Here is a 15074-nt window from a genome sequence, read left to right as displayed (position 1 = left end):
CCACGACAGATGGAGATACTGTAGGAAGAGAGGGACAGAAGAAAATAATGGGACAGAAGTACTACAATGACAGCACAAATGCTCGATTCACTCCAGGGGGGATGGAAGGAGAGAGCAGGGGAGTGCTGCTCACCTCCCACTCCTGTTCACACAGGAACACACCACTCGTTCTGTTCCCCTCTCCCTCACACGCAGACACAATCTCTTCTTCTGTCTCTCTCTCACCTTTCCATCTGTAAGACGTGCTTGTAGGTCTGACAAGAACATTTGACAGCTGACAGTGAAAACAAAGCCGACCTACACACACGCAAGCGGGCAAACACAGACCCACACAGTTGTTAATAACAAGCTATGACCTTTGCACTTTCTTCCTACCTGCGTGTGTGTGGAAGCTCCAATCGTTTGCTCTCCTCTCCGTGTGTTAAGTGTCTGCCAAGCGGGTAGCGGCGAGTCCGCGTTGTTGTGCACAGCCACACTTTCAAAGAGCCCCTCCCTCCTCTTCCTCTCCCTAATCCTCCTTTTCTTCTGCGGATCTCTCTGTGTCTCTGTGTCTCTGTTTCTCTCTGTCTCTCTCTCTCTCTGTGTGTGTTTATGAAAGTAGTCCAACTCGATAACAGAAAATGTGCAGAAAAGGGGGCGAGAGGCTGAAAAGAGAGCGAGGGAAAGGGGGAGTGGTGTCACCTTGCACATGGTTAAGCCTCTGTGACAAAAGACAGGAGTTGGTTGCAGCTCTTATTGTCTTTCGCTCTTTTTTTCTTGCTCTTTTAACACAGATACTGGGTTACCTATGCATTACTGAGTAACCTGATTCCTAAGAGTGGATGATTAACTGTGTGTGTGTGTGTGTGTGTGTGTGTGTGTGTGTGTGTGTGTGTGTGTGTGTGTGTGTGTGTGTGTGTGTGTGTGTGTGTGTGTGTGTGTGTGTGTGTGTGTGTGTGTGTGTGTGTGTGTGTGCATGTGCGTGCATGCATTCCTTCAATTCAAATGTAATTCTGCTGTGATGTGCGCGCATGAATGTGTGCACATAAATGCAGACATGGTTGGCTCCAAGTGGTTCTATGTATATTTATACAACGGGTATGTCTAATTCTGAATGCTGATTGGTTCCAGCTGGTGTCTATTTCACTAGTTACCACCAGCTAAAGCTATGATGTTGAAATTTCTATTTACTCTGTTACATCTCACTGTGCAATCCACTGTCTCATCAGCCCAGCCACGCAATTTATAAACCTGATCTCCACTAGAAAAAGCATCTAGACATTATCTCCCATTTCTTTTAGACTAGCATTTGGTTTTCAACAGTGGAAAAATAATTGTTTCAATGTACAAATTCGATCTCCAGCTGTCCCATAGTAATGAACATGTCGGGACGAGACAGACAGGCAGACAGCTTTTCTCAGCCAGTTTAAATCATAAATCAGCTGACGTAATTTTTGTGAAATTATATAATGAAATGTCTATAGAAAACAGTTCAATCTAAATGAAATTAAGCTAGTTTGGAGTCTTTCCAGCTTCCGTTTGAAGTGATTGTGTAAGTTGTGTTGTTGGCTTGCTCCTCTGAACGACAGTGTCCTGACGAGAGAGCACATTTTTACATGCTATGCGAAATCGCGCATTATTAGCCCGACTTCGTCTCAGGCCTAACAACACCCGTGCCAATATATCCTCCAAACACCGGCTTCTCTGGCATTATCACTTAAGTAGGGAATGTGTGTCCGTCTATGCATGTGTACTTACATATGTGCATGTGAGTGTGTGGGCTCATGAGACGGGGGAGTACAGCTCTCTAATTAAAGTAGGACACAATGTTGTTTTCACTAAACAGAAAGCTAGTTGGAGCCTGCGTCTGGCCTGCTATCTAAATGAAGCTGTGATGATGGATCCCCCATTAGGGACTATAATAAGTCTGGAGGGAGATTGAACTGAGCTGAAAGAGCAGAGAGGAGCAGAGAGTACAGTCTCAGCACTCCTTATCTCTTACACAGGAGCACAACGATACTGTATCTACTCATGCAAGGCCAGTCACAGGCATTTCTATGTAGTGTGTGATTTCTATGTAGTGTGTGTGTGTGTGTGTGTGTGTGTGTGTGTGTGTGTGTGTGATTGTGTGTGTGTCTGTGTAAGAAAAAAAAATATATATGCTGAAATGCAATGCAATGCAATCTCAGTCCCTAGAGCACCAGTTTGCCTTTGAGCCTCCAAGCTAAACCAAGCCAGTCAGATGTGGAAACAACCACAAACAACCACACACAAACAACTGGTAGCAGCACTAGCCGTTATATACCAGTACCAAAAAGAAAAACACGCTGATGAAAGGACAGTGTTTCATACAGCACTTCTACAGGCACTGGTTTTAAGATGTTATATTGCAAATGGACCTTTAGTTCAACTGGTTTCACTGCTTTCCTCTCGTCTCCAATGCTCGTTCTCCTCTGGTTGCTTTGGGTAGAAGTTACGCATAGGCACAGTTATAGATCTAGGATCAGCTTACCTTCTGCCATTCCTCACCATTAGAGGAGACGCAGACAGAATTGACCTTAGATCAGTGTCCAGGGATATTGGCTGAGGATCCAGTGGCTGTCAAACCAGATGACTAATGTAGGTTAACACCACTTCTTATCTCCTAATTATGGGGTTAAGGGTCACCCTGGCGGGGCCTTGGCCAGTAAACCCATAGTCCCCCCACCCAAACACCAATACAGGGGGTCCGACATAAACGGGGGGGGGTTCCCAGGTTTGGGTTTCCACAGCACCATAAAAGTAGTGGGAAGGGAGAGAGAGAGAGAGAGAGAGAGAGAGAGAGAGAGAGAGAAGGGAGTTTACATGGTTTAGGTTTCCCTGGCTCCCAAAGGGTGTCCCATATAAATAGGTGGGTAGGAAGCAGTGGAGAGAGAGAGCGACAAGAGGGACAGAGAGAGGCCGAGAGAGACAGAGACAGACATAGAGACAGAGCGACAGAGAGACAGAGAGACAGTGATTGGGTTTCCATGGCACCTGCTGTATTTCCCCTCCTAGAACATTCTGGAACGAGACCTGCGGGGATATCCACCCTCTGCTTACCTCTCCATGCTTCCTAAGAGAAACCCAGTAGCCCTATCTCAGTGCAACTTGTCTGCTCTACCTTCCAAGGGAGACGTGGCAGCGAAGGCAGCTACAGTGTTAAAAACACAGGATCAACAAGCTGCCAGACAGCCAATCTCTTCTACAAACTACACACCTTATGGACAGTGTATGAATATAAAATGTGTGTACAGCAGTAGTTATATAGGATGAGCATTGATTATAATACAGTATATACTGTACATATGAAGTGGGTGAAGCAGTATGCTGACATTATTAAAGTGACCAGTCTCTGAGGTGCAGGGTTGAGTGCCGTGTGGTAGCCGACTAGTAACAGTGACTAAAGTCCAGGGCAGGATACGGGGCGAAGACAACGATCATGTAATATCAGATCAAATCGCCACGTATGAGAAAAGGAGAGGAGTCAACTATAAGGGTTTCTCAGTTGACAGAGAGCAACAGAGGAATAGAGAGGAATAGAGAGAGAGAGAGAGAGAGAAAGAGAGCTACAGAGAGGGGAAGAGAAAGAGAGATGGAAGCGTGACAGTAGGCCTTATGGGAAAAGGGGGAGGAAAGAAGGACTGTTTATGGAGGGGAGAAGAGGAGATGAGAGGAGTGGAGTGCAGTGGGGAGAGGGATGATAAAGTATGGGGTAGAGTTTATTTCCCCAGTGGAGCAGAACCACAATTTCTTACCTTCCAAAGCAGAAGATGAGAGGCATTTATCTCTCTGAAAGAGTACGAGAGGGGGAGGAGAGGAGGTGTGGATAAAATGAGACAAGAGGAGGGGAGTAAGGGCATTTTTAGAAGGGGAGAAGAGGAGAGGGAGGAGAATGGGTGGAGGTAGGTTTAGAGATGGAGAGAGGGGACGGGGGAAGTGTAACGGATGGAGAGAGGGGAAGAGGGGCAATGGGGACAGCAGAAGTGTAGAGAGGGGTGAGGAGGAGAGGAAGGGCTGAGGATGCTCACTTCAGGGAGATGAGAGACTTCCATTATGAGCTTGTATGAAGAATCACATATCCTCTCCTTTAATCTCTTCCCTAATTCTTCCTCTGTCAAAATGAAGAGTTTATTTCCAAAATGCCACGTCAACCAATTGTTCACGTGTTTCTTTCATCAGAGATGATTGCTCATGGGTATGTCCATGTGTGTGTAAAATATGACAGCTTTCTGTTTTTTTTTTATTCATAGATTTGAGATTAAAATGTGTTTTTTGAAAAACGCTACATATCCATTGTTAAACTGTAATGGTAGGTTCGTATCCTGTATGTTGGACTGTGACATGTGGTCGTCTCAACTAACTATCTTAAGATGAATGCGCTGTAAGTCGCTCTAGTTTAAAAACATCTGCTAAATGACAACCATGTCACATGTAAAGGTACTACATACAGATCTCATATTACTGTATGGGATTGTTTTTATTTTTTATAATTGTATCATTTGTACAGTTCTATATTAAAAACGTAGTTATTTGTTACATTTCACTGTAAAACCTAGTAGTACTACTTATTCCTCTGAGAGTGTGGCGGATACTGTCGATAGCATGATCATTTGTCTCTCTGAAATGAAACCATCAAAAATGATCGATTTTGAACAAATACATGTTTGCCATTGAACAACCCAATGCCATGATTATATAGTGAAAGAAACGCACCTGAACATGTACTTATATATAGTTTTGGAAATAAACTCTTCATATTCTTCCTGCCAGTCAAAACAACTGCCAGTCTAAATAAACATATCTTCATTGGATTATACCCAGTTAGCGTTTCTCCCTGTCAATAATAACTGGTGGACTCACACACGGGACTATTCCAAACTTCCAACCCACTGCCTCCCATCTCCATCGCTATAACACCCCTGTCCCCCACCATCCCTAAAACATATACACTGAGTGCAGAAAACATTAGGAACACCTGCTCTTTCCATGATATAGACTGACCAAGTGAATTGGTAGAAGGTGCCAGGCGCACAGGTTTGAGTGTGTCAAGAACTGCAGCGCTGCTGGGCTTTTCACTTGAACTTGAACACAACTGTGGGCAGCATTGAAGTCAAACGTGGGACAGCATCCCTCTGGAACGCTTTTGACTTCCTTGTAGAGTCCACGCCCCGGCAAATTAAGGCTGTTCCGAGGGCAAAAGGGCGCGCAGCTCAGTATTAGGAAGGTGCTCCTAATGTTGTGTACACTTAGTGTGCCTATACACAACCCCCACCCCCCAAAATGGGAATATCATAATTACCCCTCCCAGTCAGTAACTCATCTGCTGAGGACAACGTAGAACTGGACTCTCCAGGTTCAAAGTAGAGAAATATCTCATAGCCTATATGAGCAGCCATGGCCCCTGAGGCACTGCTTGGCACTGACCATAAGACACAGCACAGCAGGCTCAGATATATTCTGAGATACTTTAACCTCCCTGTGTGCAAAGTGTAAAGTCAGCACACCACCTGACCCTCTAAGCCCTGTGGGAGAGCCAATCAGGCAGTGCTAAAGACAATAAGCTCTGTCCACTTTCACTGGTCAGGGGTCAGATGTCAAGGGTTAGGGGCAGGGCGAGAGCGGTATTGTAGTAGAAACTCCTATCCCTGACCAGTCAGCTCTGTAATGATGTGTCTGGCTCCTGTGAAGGAGAGGTTCAGTGGGATGCTGTGTGTGTGTGTGTGTGTGTGTGTGTGTGTGTGTGTGTGTGTGTGTGTGTGTGTGTGTGTGTGTGTGTGTGTGTGTGTGTGTGTGTGTGTGTGTGTGTGTGTGTGTGTGTGTGTGTGTGTGTGTGTGTGTGTGTGCGTGTGTGCGTGTGTTGGTGGAGGTAAGGGCCTGTGTGAGCCTGTGAACCACAACAAATCCCCACCACCCACGTGCCAGTGTGTATGGTTATACTAAGAGCTCAAGTTTACAATCCAATGCCCTGACAGAGACCTTATGAGTCTCACTGGATATAGCCTGTCACACAGCACGACCAGGAGAGAATGTGTTTAACAAAGGATAACACACACCCAAACATGCATGCATGCTTACTAGGGCTGTCCCCGACTAAAAAATATCTTGGTCGACCAAGAGTTGTCTGTTCTTTCGACCAATCAATTAGTAAAAAATGTTAAACTTGTTTTTTTTCCATATACTGACACATCCTATGTGTTTTAATCAAATCAACTATATTCACTGAGCTTGTCTGACGCTTTAAGCACACTCTTTGATTAAATAATGAAGACACAAATGACTAGGGGGTGTCTGACCAGCAATTGATTTGATTGTGCCGGGCCAGGCTCAGACTTGCTGCACTGTGTTAAAAAATAAAAAGACAGCGAGTGACTGTGTGACCAGCACCCGTTGTTGTCTCTCTCTCCTCCCTGATGCAGCGACCACCACGGAACATCAACAGTGTTTATCGCGCCGTCCGTGTTGATGAAGCTGCAACATAATTACCGACATATCTGACTGAATAGTGCTGTAACCAAAATCTTTCATTTGTATACGAAAAACATCCCCTATTCATCCTCTCTTTACGTGACACATGTATTCATTGCGTGCACATGACCAAAGACCTGTTTGCACGGGACTAGTATTACTAAAGAGTGTTGATTTTGTAAATATTACTCCAGAATGTCCAGTATTCCAGAGGACGATTCGGACGGGATTAGTTTATTCCAAACTGCGGCCTGAAATTCTTATTTTTAAAATAAATTGACAGTTATGACGGAAGCCTGAGTTTTTTGTTCGAGGCATGAAGATACAATATTTCAACATGTCCAGGTGATAGGGCCGCACTGATAACTAGAACTTGGTTCCCAAGTTTCTAAACCATGCTAAACCATTTTTGGTATAGTGTCACCACAATATTTGAATTGAGGAAGTCTGATCATAATCATTAGGATATTTTAGCAATCCGCAGTACGTCCTAAATGTCCCGCAGCCTTCAGATGTGAGCTAAACAGTGTTTTAAGGCTATGGATGAGAAAGTTAAGTTATCATTTCCAAACAATTACATCAGTTTTGTGCCATCTCAGTGCTAGAGGTGTCACCACAGACCCTAGTTCGATCCCGGGCTGTATCACAACCCGGAGTCCCATCGGGAGTCCCATAAGGCGGCGCACAATTGGCCCAGCGTCGTCCGGGTTAGAAGAGGGTTTGGCGGGGTAGGCCGTCATTGTAAATAAGAATTTGATCTTAACTGACAAGCCTAGTTAATAAAGGTTCAATGAAATTACATTTTAAAAATGTAAAGCATGCTGCTTTGCGATAACAGCAAGGGTTGCATTAAATAGGCTAAATATATTTTTTACTGATGATGATGCATCTGGCAATATTCATTGGCATACATTGGTCCATTATCAGCAACCATCACTCCCGTGTTCCAATAGGAACGTTGTGTTAGCTAATCCAAGTTGATCATTTTAAAAGGCTAATTGATCATTAGAAAACTCTTTTGCAATTATGTTAGCACAGTTTAAAACTGATGTCCTGATTGAAGAAGCAATAAAACTGGCCTTCTTAAGACTAGTTGAGTATCTGGAGCATCAGCATTTGTGGGTTTGAATACAGGCTCAAAATGGCTAGAAACAAATAACTTTCCTCTGAAACTCGTCAGTTTATTCTTAAATTAAGGCTATTTCATGCAAGAAATTGCCAAGTAACTCAAGATCTCGTACAACGCTGTGTACTACTCCCTTCACAGAACAGCACAAACTGGCCCTAACCAGAATAGAAAGAGGAGTGGGAGGCCCCGTGCACAACTGACCAAGAGGATAAGTACAGTAGAGTGTCAAGTTTTAGAAATAGATGCCTCACAAGTCCTCAACTGGCAGCTTCATTAAATAGTACCCGCAAAACACCAGTCTCAACTTCAACAGTGAAGAGGCGACTCCAGGATGCTGGCCTTCTAGGCAGAGTTCCTCTGTCCAGTGTCTGTGTTCTTTTGCCCATCTAAATCTTTTATTTTTATTAGCCAGCCTGAGCTACGGATTTTTCTTTGCAACTCTGTCTAGAAGGCCAGCATCCCAGAGTCGCCTCTTCACTGTTGACGTTGTGACTGGTGTTTTGTGGGTACTATTTAATGAAGCTGCCAGTTGGGGACTTGTGAGGCGTCTGTTTCTCAAACTAAACACTCTAATGTACATGTCATCTTGCTCAGTTGTGCAGAGGACGTGAAAAATTAAATAAAAAGTAACACAAGAACATTACATAACAATAACGAGGCTATATACAGGGGGTACCTGTAACGAGTCAATGTGCGAAGGTGCAGGCGAGTCAAGGTCATGTGTACATGTAGGTAGGGCTAATGCCAGATAGCCCAAAAATAATTGAAGAAAAACCTCAATGTAGCCTATAAGTTGCACATGATTGATACATTTATTGTTTTTTCTTTATTCAACCTGCCCTTCATCCACACAATATTTCATGACCCTAAACATGCCTGCCCCGTAGATATAACCGCGGGGACTGCGGGATATGAGTCAACCCTGCGCATCACTCACACACACAAACAAACTTACCCACACATCACCACATATGGCTGTGAATATAGATTGTGTTTTAAATGTTTAATGAGGACAAATCTAAAGCCAAGCCATTTGCAGCAATGTTAAGTGTGCATGGATCAAAGCAATGGAGGCCAGGCAGACAGCAGGCTGACAGATGGGGGATAACAACACAGATATCAGCAGAAAGACCCAGTCTAGCGCTGCTGCGCCGAGGCTGATTGAACCATACTATACGAAGCTTCGCAGGGTACAGTTAGAAACAGGCATGGACACAGGCATGCAGGCACACACACTTCCCCATTCATACAAGCTGACCTATCTTCCCTGCAACTTGCAGGGTGTGTGAGTGTGTATGTGTGTGTGTGTGTGTGTGTGTGTGTATGTATCACCAAAGCAGAGATTCAGTAACAGAATTACCACTACTGAGATGTACGCTTAAAATTAGACATGCTGTTGTTGTAACTAGTTCATCTCAATGGCGCTGGGTTTTACATTCACGACTTTGGTGTACATCACTCTACATTACTTTGAGCAATGAACTAACACACACACACACACACACACACACGCACACACACACACACACACACACACACACACACGCACACACACATGCACACACGCACACACAAATACACGTTACAGACAAAGATGCATGCACTTACACACTCACACAAACAGCAAAGTTGCCAATGACATCCAGATATTTGAAAGCTAAGAATCCCCATTGGTTTTCTCACCAGGTTCGCTATCTGAAATTGCGTCAATGGGAAAAGCAGCCCCTCAGTACTCGGAGACCTCACTGGTCAGCCTGGAAAGAGGGTAATACAAGAGGGAAATCCTCCCTCTCTCAACCTGGAAAGAAACAGGGAAACAGTGAGCATGACAGCTGAAGAGAAATAACATACAATCGTGCTCAGGGATTTGGATAACAAATAGCATACATGTTGATCAAAAGTACCATAAACAAACAGGAGTTTGCTTAATCAATCAATCATAGTATATGTTATATATATATATATGTTTTATGTTTCTTTTATATGTTTTATGTTTTTTTTACAGAGCTTTCAAGTGTGTGCCAGTGTGCCAGAAAATGCCCATCTTTTCGCAAAATCGTAACTTTCCATAGCCTCTCAATGATATGTTGACCAGACATACAGTGAATAAAGACAATCAGTGACAGTGAATAAGAGTTCATTACAGACTTCGAGAGTGACTAAGTCACATGGTACGGCATTATAAGAGACAGAGGGAGGCTGAAAAGAGTGGGGTATTTTAAGATGGAAACAAGAACAAAGAGAGTAGTTAACAGAACAGGCGTACTATGTCCTTCGCCCATCCTTCTCTCCTCCTTGCTGTGTTTCCAGATGGCCATCTCCTTCTTAGAGAGAACAGAGGACGTGACCTCTGTCAAAGGCTCAAGAAATGCCTGCCGTTGGGCCCTGGGAGTAGACACATACTCACCTACACAGCAGTCTCCATATTTGACACTGACAGCAGGGGCCCGAGGCATTAAAGTTACACACTGAGCCACTCACACTCACACACGCCTGCACGCGCACACACACACACACACACACACACACACACACACACACACACACACACACACACACACACACACACACACACACACACACACACACACACACACACACACACACACACACACACACACACACACACACACACACTCTCAGATCCACATGAGGTCTCTGTCTATTCTTCTTCTCCCGTTGACTGTTAATAGCTGGAGTATTGCCATTGTTTTGTCTGTTAACAGCAGCCCAGTATGGTAACAGCCCACTGATGGTGACATGACTGGGCCAGATTGGCCTATAATGGAATGGCTGCCGTAAAGCTCTATACGACCAGGGGGAATGGGAGGAAAACCTACTATACCCCAAACAGAGCCACACTGTCTAAGGGGAGAGGAGGGGTGAAGTGAGATGAAAGAAGAGGAGGGGAGGGAGGGAGGGAGGGAGGGGAGAGATGGTCATAGGTAGGGAGGGAAGGCCAGTGTTTCTTTACGTATTACAGAGATAAAACACTCGGGGAGATAGTAGAGATAGCACTTCCCACTAATCAAGCAATGCAGTCAATCAGTCTGACACGCTGCCTCATCATCAATCAAGCAGGGTCTGGGCTGTACACATGGATACGAGCCAATCAGAGACACGAATCAGAGAAAAAAAGAGAGTAAGAAGGAGAGAGCGAGTGAGGGAGAAAAGGAGAAAGAGAACAAGGGGAAGACGGGGGCAGAGAGAGAAAGAAGAGCAAGCAGAGGGAAAGGGAAATGGAGAGGGGGTAGAAAGAGAGAATGGGAGATGTGGAGCGAGAGTGGTGGCTCCAACAAGGCACAGCTGACAGTCTTAAAATAGACATTAAAATGTTTCTTTAAAAAGATGATGACTTCTTACTGCTAGCAGCAAAAACTGAAAAAATTACATTGCTGTTTAGAATTAATTTACTTCCTCGTGCGCAAAGAGAGCTTGGATGTCGTCATGATAGGTTAACAGGGCAAAGAAAAGGATAGATTTTTTTTAACGTTTCCAATATACTGTACAAATCCAGAATACAAATGAGGGTTATAGTTTGGTCAAGTTTGAGAGCAGTGAGTGAGTTTGGTGTGTAGGCCTATTGAGTGGGTGTAGAGTGCGACCTGTGTGGAATGAGTATTTTGTATGAGAAAGACACTGTACAGTATAGCCAAATGACCCTCATTAAAAGGGCATGCGTACATGTGTGTGTGTCTGTATCCCTCAAAACATTCCATGCATGACTAGTCAAAACACACACGCACTGCCCTTAAGAACAATCCAATTATAACCTAACGGGATATTGTTCTCTCTTCAGGAACGACCGCAGAGATAATGAAGGTAATGTAGTACAGTAATCTCTCTCTGCTCCATTACACTCATGTCCCCCAAAGTAGCACAGTACTACATTAGCTTAGCATACAGAGCAACAGTAGCCATTTCCCACAGCCGCCACTTTAGCTTAGCGCACATCACATCTCCCACTGTCAATGCATTTAGCAGTTAGTGACGCAACAACACCCACAGAAGTATGCAATCTAGGGTTGCTACATTGGGCTTCCCAGAATAGGGCTCTACCGCCTGGTGAGCACTAAAGCTGTTCTGGGAGATACCTGGATGAAGTTGAAAAGGATGTTCATGATGAGCTCGGTCCAACTTGACAACCCTATAAAACTACAGCTGCATTCAACACATCGTCACCGATCCACCCCAGTCTCTGGAGATGGTGTCAAGTATGAATCAATGCTAGACTCTGAACGCACCACTAAGGGAACAGCAGCAGACAAAAGACTAGGACACACACACACGAGCGCAAGTGCACATGCGCAGACGAACACACACATATACAAACACACACACACTGGAGTTTGGTGTGTATGGCGATAAAGTGTGATTCTCACCAAACTGGCAGTCAGGGTATCAAATGGTGTTAAAAGGGGTGGGTTCACACACACACTCTCTCTTCCCACAACCTGACTGAATCCCATCACCTTGTGTTTCCAGTGTGTGTGTGTGTATGAACCCTATCCCAAAACCTGAGCCCTAACCCGCCAGAATGAATGCCTAAACTTAAGATCTTCATAAAATGTCACATTTCGAAAGGGAGGCAGAGTTCCTGTTGGTCACACACAAACACTCTACGAAGTGGACATGCATTCAAAGAACCTGGGTTTGACATTTACTGCCCCCTCCCTCCACTAATTGCATTAGGCTAAAATTCTCTCTCTCATCAAGAGAGCATCCCTGATCATCCCTATTGCCTCTGATCTGGCGGACTAACTTTTGCTTTTTGCTTTTGATACTTAATTATATTACTTTTACTTGGTGACTTTCACTTTTACTTGAGTCATTTTCTATTAAGGTATCTTTACTTTGACTCAAGTATATTTGGGTAATCAATTGGGTTCTTTTTCTACCACTGCGTGTTTCCTGTTTTTCCCCCTTTCTGTTATCATTTTAGTGTGCGTCCCAGCACAAACAAGCACGAGCAATTTACTTTTCTTTCCTTTCACCACTACCAGTGAGTGAGTGACTGAGTGTGTGTATGTCTGTTCTCTTCAGGCTCTCCCCTGTGACAAGGCAAATCGTTTTTTTCTAACTCAACCAAAACAAGACTACAGCCCGCAATTTCAAATGGGAACAAATGAGTCATAGTGGGCAGAACAAGCAAGGAGGTGGGCAGAGCCAAGCATGAGCTAGCGAGCTCTTATAGGTGCGTTCCAGTACATTTGCATATTTCCGTTAGGGAACGCTTACTCCGAATTGCGTGTGAGCAATAACTCAATTCACCTTCGCACTCCTTCAAAACTACGCAATAAAAATTGTATTTATCATCATTCGTCATTTAGGTCAACATTGGATCATTCAGAGATCCTCACTGAACTTCTGGAGAGAGTTTGCTGCACTGAAAGTAAATGGGCTGAATAATTTTGCACGCCCAATTTTTCAGTTTTTGATTTGTTAAAAAAGTTTGAAATATCCAATAAATGTCGTTCCACTTCATGATTGTGTCCCACTTGTTGTTGATTCTTCACAAAAAAATACAGTTTTATATCTTTATGTTTGAAGCCTGAAATGTGGCAAAAGGTCGCAAAGTTCAAGGGGGCCGAATACTTTCGCAAGGCACTGTAAGTAATATTTGCTGGTCTGTGGTGTGTAATGAGGAGCAACCAGATGCTGCACTTGACACATTTATGAAATTGCTTATTCCAGTTACTAATAAGCACGTATCCATTAAGAAAATGACTGTAAAAACTGTTAAATCCCCTTGGATTAATGAGGAATTGAACAGTTGTATAGTTGAGAGGGATGAGGCAAAAAAGTATGGAAAATAACACTGGTAGCCCAACTGATTGGCAAACATATTGCAAATTCAGAAATCATGTGAATAAACTAAATAAAAATAAATTATACAATGAAACAAAGACAAATTATATAAAGAATGATAGTAAAAAGCTTTGGGGCACTTAAATTACATTTTTGGGAAAAAAGCCAACTCGGCTCCATCATTTATTGAATCAGATGGCTTATTCATCACAAAGCCCACTGATATTGCCAACTACTTTAATTGCTTTTCCATTGGCAAAATAAGCAAACTTAGGGATGACATGCCAGCAACAAATGCTACACATCCAAGTATATCGGATCAAATTATGAAAGACAAGTATATTGCTTTTGAATTCCGTAAAGTCAGTATGGAAGAGGTGAAACAATTATTGTTGTCTATCAACAATGACAAGCCACCGGGGTCTAACAATCTGGATGGAAAATTACTGAGGATAATAGCAGACTATATTGCCACATCTTCAATTTAAGCCTAGTAGAAAGTGTGTGCCATCAGGTCTGGAGGGAGGATAACGTCATTCTGCTACCCAAGAATAGTAAAGCCCCCTTTACTGGCTCAAATAGCTGACCAATCAGCCTGGTATCAACCCTTAGTAAACTTCAGGAAAAAATGGTGTTTGACGAGATACAATGCTATTTCAAGGTAAACAACTTGACAACAGACTTTCAGCACGCTTATAGGGAAGGATACTAAACATGCACAGCACTTACACAAATGAGTGATGATTGGCTGAGGAAAAATTATGAAAAAATGATTGAGGGGGCTGTTTTGTTAGACTTCAGTGCAGCTTTTGACATTATCAATCATAGTCTGCTGCTGGAAAAACTTATGTGTTCTGGCTTTACATCCCCTGCTATAATGTAGATAAATATTTACTTGTCTAACAGAACACAGAGGGTGTTCTTTAATGGAAGCCTCTCTAGCATAATCCAGGGAGAATCAGGAATTCCCCAGGGTAGCTGTTTAGGCCCCTTGCTTTTTTCAATCTTTACTTGACTGTCAGTAAAGCCAGAGTGTCTATGAATGGTATGTGGATGACTCAACACTATACACGTCAGCTACTACAGCGACTGAAACGACTACAACACTTAACAAAGAGTTGCAGTTCATTTCAGAGTGGGTGGCAAGGTATAAGTTATCTCTAAATGTAGTACTGTAGATATGTGGCAGTGGTGGAGTAGGGGCCTGTTGTGAAATCTGTGAATGTTTTGTAATGTTTTTAAAATTGTGTAAACTGCCTTAATTTTGCTGGACCCCAGGAAGAGTGGGGATCCATCATAAATACAAATACAAAAAGGGCAGCAAGTGAAGAACAAACACCATGTTTATTTTTTCCACGCTTTGTACTTTAACTATTTGCACATCGTAACAACACTGTATATAGCTATAATGTGATGTTTGAAATGTCTCTATTCCTTTGGAACTTTTGTGAGTGTAATGTTAACTGTTTCTTTGTTATTGTTTAATTTACTTTTGTTTATTATTGTAAACATGTTTCCCATGCCAATAAAGCCCTTGAAATGAATAAGGGAGAGGCAAAGAGGAAAGTTCAGGTCTTTAAGCCTTCAGCCTTACCTTGCCTCTCCATTCCATCCTCTGTCTCTCCTCCCCTTTCTTCATGCACTCTGCTTCTCTCTCACTCTGCCTCTCTCT

At 43.3% G+C, this 15074-nt stretch overlaps 1 protein-coding gene across 2 annotated transcripts in view; it reads right to left on the bottom strand.

Moving 5' to 3' along the window:
- Positions 1-15074, bottom strand: part of LOC135546476 (xylosyl- and glucuronyltransferase LARGE2s-like) — a 72129-nt gene that overhangs the window by 38555 nt on the left and 18500 nt on the right. The window contains exon 2 of one of the 2 annotated variants that reach the window (XM_064974922.1): positions 9278-9392. The gene's annotated coding sequence lies outside the window, so the exon portion shown is untranslated. Of the gene's footprint in view, positions 1-375; positions 524-9277; positions 9393-15074 lie in introns of those variants that run through there. The other variant, XM_064974932.1, reaches the window with a different exon arrangement.

This window comes from Oncorhynchus masou, chromosome 1 (assembly GCF_036934945.1).
Source record: "Oncorhynchus masou masou isolate Uvic2021 chromosome 1, UVic_Omas_1.1, whole genome shotgun sequence".
NCBI lineage: Eukaryota > Metazoa > Chordata > Actinopteri > Salmoniformes > Salmonidae > Oncorhynchus > Oncorhynchus masou.
Note: the sequence above shows the minus strand (reverse complement) of the source record. Positions and strands in the feature narration are given on the sequence as shown.